Below are 7,532 nucleotides of genomic sequence, written 5' to 3' on the forward strand. Positions count from 1 at the left end.
TTCACAGACTACTAACTTCCATCAGCCCCAAGCTAAGAATGTGGTCAGATAACATGGAAAGGCCACAGCAGAGTTTTCTCTGCTTTGCTACAACTCGTTCACTGGAGGTTCCCAGCAATATATCTGGGAAATGGCCTGGTTTATATTTCTTTTGTTCTGTGACTTCTAAAATTCATATAGTCATGTTTACATTGGTTCATGCTATTCATGTTCCCAGGCCATGGTCAGTCATATTTGGTTCAGAAGTAATGAGCTCTTATTTTCTCTGAAGTAAACTTTGTATTTTGTACCAACAGAGCAAATGTTAAATTTATAAATAAAACATTGCGTTTATTTATTTATGGTGTGTGTGTGTGTGTGTGTGTGTGTGTGTGTGTGTGTGTGTGTGTGTGTGGTTTCACATGCATGCACTTGTGGAGGTCAGAGGACAATTTAGGGAAATAGTTTCTCTCATCCATCCCAAAGTGTTGCTTCTGGGAATCAAATTCAGGTCATTGGGCTTGGCAGAAAACACCTTTAGCCACCAAGTTCTTTTATCCCCTAGATGTTATATATTAATCCTTCTGAGAACCAGCAATAGAGGTACACTGCTTCATGGAAAAGTGGAGTTTTAAACTAGGGTGAGTATATACTATTGGCAACTTTTCCTCTCCTCTTTGCCTTAAAGATAAAATGCCTCCACAAACCATATCTTCTCAAAGAATAGTTCTAGCAGAGAAGCAGAGAACAGTGCTGTCAACATTTACACTGACATTTGAACTCTCTGTCTGAGAAGGTAACTTTTTTTTTATTTTTTTGTTTATTTTTTTTTTAGTTGTTAAAAAAAAATTTCCGCCTCCTCCGCATATCCCATTTCCCTCCCCCTCCTCCCACACAGAAGGCAACTTTTTAAAGCAACCTGAGAAAACTGAGTACACATTCAACACCAAGACCAAGCTAAACACTTTGCAAATGAATCTCATGCCACCCTTACAACAGGGGACACATATTACTACTCATGTTTTCGTGCGCTAACTAAATTGAGGCACTAGCTACTTTAATGACTTTATTTTTGTAGAAGGAAGGTTTTATTTGAGGTTTATAGTCAAAGACATATCGAAGTCCATCCCCAACACGGATACAGGTAGGCATGAGAGCCTACAGCTCACATTCTTACACACAAACATGAAACAAGTGAGCAAACTCAGAAGGGTGGGAGTCTTTTGAAACCTCAAACCCTGCCCTCAGCAACACATCCCCTCCAAAAGGCCACACCTCCTAATCTTTCAAAAACAGTTCCAACATATTAGCTGATGGGAACCATTGTCATCCTACCCTCTATGCCTGGCATATCTTAGAGTTTTTCCCCTGCCCACAGGCACTGTTTTAGAGGAGCAATGTCTTTCAGACACATGCAAAGCCTCTTTCTTCAACTTTGTTTTTGCTTCCTTCTTGAAGAGCCAAGGCAAGCAGTCAACTTTCTCATCTGACAAACACCACCATCATCAAAGGAGAGGTGCTACTGTGGCTGGGTCCCCTGTACATCTACCCCAGGGGGCAATCTGTCACCAACCACTCAACTCCAGAAGACTACGCTGCTGGCAGGCCTGCTTATGCAACAGTTACTGAACACACACTGATAGAAAATTTTTGGCAGATTTCCTATTTCAAAGTTTTAGATTCAAAGCAAACTGAGGTGGGTAGGAGGTTTTGTAGTCACTGAGGGTCAACCATGTGGATACCACCTGCCACCAGAGCAAGCCTGTTCATGCCACCATCTCACTTAAAGCTCAACAGCCTTATGATGTAAAATTTTACTGACCTCATTCTACAGATGAAGAGATTGTCCCTTAAATATGCTAAAAGTCTTCATGATGCAAGTCATTAGAAAAAAATGCACATTTCTTTATCCCAGTATTCGACCTGTCTAAGTTTTGCTCATTCATATCTTAAGTGTCTCCCAAATTCCCTCTGTGTAACTTCGGCCACAACGGGGGAGGTTCCAGGATTTCTCCGTCAGACTGAGGTTTCTTTCCTTCTTGTTGTCAGGCTCTGTCCCGCATCTGCCACTGAAATCAGTCCCTCTTCTCTCCTGGCTGCAGGGTTGTCTTGTTGAAGTGTATATCTTATCATCCCACTCCTGATGAGAGTCATTATTTGATTCTCAATCATTTGTAAAGTAGTAATTTACCAGATTATCATGGCTGACTTTACCTTGTTGTTGTAGCCAAGATTTTTTCGGATTCAAGAAACAGAAGCACCTGTCAAACCAGCTTACTCAGGTAGAGACAGCTAATGGCTTAGGAAACCACCATGCCGGGCAGATGCTGAGAGTGGTATAGCTGGCCATATGGCAGACTTGTTTTAGCGTTTGGAAGGCTCTCCACACTGAGTTACAGAGTAGCTGCAACAGGTCGCATCCCACCAACAGTGAATGAAACTTTCCTTTTCTCCAGATTTCCTCCAATATTTGTTGTCAGTTATTTTGTTGATCTTTACAATTTTGACTGGCCAAGACAAAGTCTCAGAGTTGCTTTGATTTGCGACTTCCTGATTGCTAGGGACAATGAACATTTTGTGATATTTTTTAACCATTTTTATTTCTTTCTTCCAAAATTTATTGTTCAGATCCCAAACCCATTTTTTTTCGAATGAGTCAATTTCTTTTACTCCATTTTTGAGTTCTTTATATATTCTAGATATTAATCATCTGTCAGATATATAACTGGCAAAGATTCTCTCTCATTCTGTGGACTTCTCCTTTCTATTTATAATTTCTTTAACTGTGTAGAGGTTTTTAGTTTTAAGAGGTCCCCCTTGTCAATTGCTAAGCACAGTTCTTGGGCAAATGGAGTCCTTGTGAGGTAGTCTTTCCTCAAACCTATATTATATAAGACACTACCTTCATTTTTTTCTAGAAGTTCTAGTGTTTCAAGCTTTAGAATGTAAGTCTTTGATCCATTTAGATTTAGCTTTTGTGCAGGGTGATCAATATGGGTCTAATTTCCTTCTTTTATATTCAGACGTCCAGTTTTCCCAGCACGTTTGGTAAAGATGCTTTATTTTCTTTATGAAATATTAATTGGCTGTAGTTACATGTTTGGGTCTTCAATGTGTGCTTTTCTAGCTGGATGGAGAGGCTAAAAGTGGCACGGGAGGGGCCCTTAGGTTGAGATATGCAGGATGGGCCCCAGCAGAAGCCGATATGTTGGTAGTGGTGCAAGCAGAGTGGTTCAGCCTTGGTTGGGGCACTGGATGTGGAACCTAGACTATTCTCGTGCTGAGGAAACCACTGGTGGACATTCATTTGAGATCGCAGGTCAGCTCCTATGGGCAGCTGCAACTGTGAGGGCATTTGGCCTCATCGAGCCAATGACATTGGTAAGGAAGGCATTGAGTGGAGGAGCAGACAGACTCATCTAGCTAGACCCCGGAGAAGCAACTTCATTATTTATTATGCTCTTCTTATTCAATAGCAGGTCTTCCCTTCGCTGTTTTAGTGTCAACTAGAACCCATCTGTGTATCACCCTTCCCAGTACTCATCCTACTGAGTGTCTTCATCTACTAGGCTGCTTTGAGTCATATGCTCAACTTTCACCAATCTGAAAGAATATGGTAGCCGAACAGGCACATCCAGGAGCCTGAGGATGTGTGCAGGCAGCCCTATCTGAGCTCAATATTATAAGAGTAGGGCCACATATAGATTAACATGTTTCAATTGTCAAAACAAGAGGAAAATAGTGCTAGAGTGTCTAAAACAAGACCTATTTTATTAGCCAGATGAACTTCTTTCCTACTTCAGGTTCTGAAATTTAGCACATCAAAACAAGCATATAAATTTTGTTCAAGATTTAATTGTGGCTGGAAACTCCGAAGGGTTCACCGAGGCATGTCTTATTTGAGTCTTCAGGGTTGCACAGAGATGTCAGTAGAGCCAGAGTGTAACCATCTGAGGGTCTAATGAGGCCAAATGCCCAAGATGGCTGAACGACAGTGGAAGCTGGGCTGGGATCACAAACAAATGTCTACCACTACTTTGCTCAGAGTGGGACTCGCAGAATAAAGGGACTTTTATAGCACCTAGGGACTTCAGCTCTGGCATTCTAGAAGAAAAGGGATAAATCTGTATGGTTCTTCTGACCTAGTACCCTGTGTCCTGTTCTACAGCATCACACTGCTGCCTCCTCCTGATCACAGGACTCTTAGATGCAAGCAGAGGATGTCCAGACCATGTTGTTAGGCTAGAGGACGGCTAAACAATTTCTAGCTACAGTCACCTTCCACTGGTTCCCAGGAACCTTCTCGGCGGGTCCTGCCTTTACAGATCTACTCCTCCATTTAGACTGCCATTTTTTTGTTGGTTTTTGTTCTTGTCAATTTACCAAGCTCCACGGATGTCATAGGACACACCTCACTTTGAAACTCCTCCTCCGCCTTCTCTCCTCACAGAAGAGTTTGTCATCACCTTCGGATAACCTTAAGTGATTACCCTTCTCAGAGTGATTTTTTTAAGATGTACCCTAAAACCTTTTGTCTCTCTCCTCATCACTAGACTATAAGTACGTGAAGGTTAGGGCCTGCTTGCTTTGCCACCGTACTCCACAGATTAGCTGTCATTTTGTAAGTCCTCAGTATAGGTCCGCTGAATGGCAGAATTCGACTGTACAGCTAGAGTTTTTCAAATATGAAAATGCTATTCAAAGAAAAACCATCATTACTTACAAGATAATGGAGCCTTTTACTGAGAAAATGTAATAGCATCTCATGATAGCTTTCCACCTGACAAATTCTAAATGAACAACCCGCTATGCTCTTTAAACCATCGAGATTTTTCTCTTTTTACAGCTTAAATAACACTGACACCTAGTTGTTCTTTTTTTCTCCTTTATCTGATACTTGGTTGAGTGATCCACGGGTCCTCTCAAGGTCCTTACCCATGCCTGTCTTTGATCACTACAATTATTTTCTGAATTGTTTTTATTTTGTATCTATATTTTATCTTATTTTTTTCCTGAGACATCATTATCTTATCTTTTGAAAGTTTTATTTATTTAGTATTCACAGCTGAAGGCCTAGTGTGTAACACCCAGATTGTGAGAGACCCTGCAGATCCACCGAAAACCAAGTCATAATCCATTTGAAGGGGAAACCTGGTGACTAATTGAAAAAGAGAGAAAATGTCAACAGGAGGTAGCAAATATTTTCAGAGGCCTGTGGAGAGTCTGGGGCACCACAGCAAACAGGCATTGCTACATAGACAGTAATAGGAGCAAGAGTCTGGAGCACAAGAAGATCAGAGTGCTTGTTCTATGAGACCAAATGCATCACCACCATTAGTGAGCTAGCACCAACATCAGGCTGAAGGCAGATACCACCATCATCAGTTCCTGATGCTCCCCTGTCTATCTTGCATCGTTCATAGATAACTGTTATGAATAAAACCCGAAATTGTGAAAGTACCAGGAAAATCCATGTGAGTAACTCTGAATAGGCAATGTTCTTCTGGAAGAGACCCCCAAAGTTACAAAATAAACAGAGTGTAGAAAAATGTTTGCTTATTATTCATCTCACAGAGGGCTGGTATCCAGATTCGACAAGCTAGGCAAACCATTTGACAGAAGAAATAGCAATCTAATTTTAAGAAGTGATCTGAACAGTCATTCCCCCCAAAGAAGAAATGCAAACAGCCAATGAATACATAAATAAACACTCACTATCATTAACAATTAGGAATAGCAATCGAAGCTGTAGTAGTGAGACACTATCTCACTTAGTATTACTATTACCAAACAGACCAAAGCCCAAAGTGGTGAAGCTGGTGAGATGGTGGAAAGGGAGGAATTCCTCTGCAGTAATTAGGAAGAGAAATTATTACAGTCATTATGGAGTTCCTCAGATACTAAAACTAGAGCCACCATATATCATATGATCTAATCAGACCTCTCTGGGCAGAAGTTCCAGGAACTGAAGTCAGCAGGAGGCATCTGTGCACTGACGTTTGCTGCAGCACTGCTTCCAAGAGCTAAGATACGGAAGGAGTTCAGGTGTCCATCAACAGGGGACATTTCCGGGGAGTGGGGCACATATACACAGTAAAGAGCATCAGTGGTAAAATGAAAAGTTGTCATATGCAGCAAAATGGATGGCACCAAAGGGCATTAATATTTGATGAAATAAGCCAGATTCAGAACAATAAAAATTGGGTATTTTCTCTCATATTTAGAAACTAAAACAACCAGTCTGAAACTGGAACAGTGACTTCTCAATATTGGGAAGGTTGTTGAAGGAGGGTGGAAAAGTGAGCTATCTGCATAAATGAAAATAGCACACTGAGCCCCATTCATACACAATAAATAACTTGTGTTAAAATTAAAATGTATTCGACAAAACATATTTTCTAAAGAGATATTTCTTTTAAAAAGCCTTGAATCTTATCAAACAGTTAACTAAGTTTTAAACAGGTTTAAAAAATTGGGAACTTAATAAGTAAACACGATAATTCCCCTAAAGTTAATTCAAAAATTTAACTGCACCCTAATATATAAGAATAGGGTTTTTTTTATTTGAAAAATCCAGTCTTAAAATGTATGTATGTATAATGCAAAGATCTAGTTAAAAATCTGGAATTTGTAAAGAAAACCAAGTGTGGAGATTCTTGTCAGCAATGATCAGACTTCATTAAAAGCTATAGAAATTAAGATTGCATGAGCAGATTTAAATAAATCAAACAGCCGAAGAAAATAGTAAGCTTAGGCGTAGCTTTGAACAGATTCAAAAGCTCGAGTTAAGTCACAGAAGGCACCACAGGTCACAGGGGACAGAGCCTGTACCTGGAGCTGGGAACTCTGTAGGGGAAGATAACTATAGTCTGTCTATGTAGGGATGGCAAATTTCGGTTCGCGGAGCCATAAAGATCTGAACACAAAGAGCATGACCTAGAAAGATTAAAAAATATACAAGAAACTTCACTACACTGGCGTGTTTATTAATAACAACAAATATAAAATACAAAAGATTAAAGTTTTACTATACTAACTCTGAAAAGCTGTTTTTCAAAAAATACAAAAGGTATTCAATAAATATCAGAGATCAAAGAATTTTAATAACAAAAGATTGGCACATGTAACGTGCACATCTCACACACATGTATTTGGACATGTTTATGTGGCAACAATAAATGTGAAATGGATAGAGCATTGGTAAATAAAAGTTCAAATAAACCACAAATATGATGCTTCTCTCACAAGCCATTGTGAGACTGGTCATTAAAATCACAGTAAAACCATTTCAGTCTCAGATGACAGGTGAGAATATTTATGGTTGTGGTGGGGGTGGTAAAGAAGTAGGATATTTAAATGACAATGGTTATCAGTTAACACCACTCCTTGGTAAATACTTTGTCAACATATAATTGAAGGCTATTCATGTCACATTGCCTTACCTTTCCCATTCTGGGAATAGAGAGCTTCTTACAAACACTCAGACCTGTTATAAGCATGCCCAGCAGTTAGATATGTTTATAAAAAGGAATGTTATACAGCAATGAACAGAA

This window comes from Microtus ochrogaster, chromosome 18 (genome assembly GCF_000317375.1).
Source record: "Microtus ochrogaster isolate Prairie Vole_2 chromosome 18, MicOch1.0, whole genome shotgun sequence".
NCBI classification, from domain to species: domain Eukaryota; kingdom Metazoa; phylum Chordata; class Mammalia; order Rodentia; family Cricetidae; genus Microtus; species Microtus ochrogaster.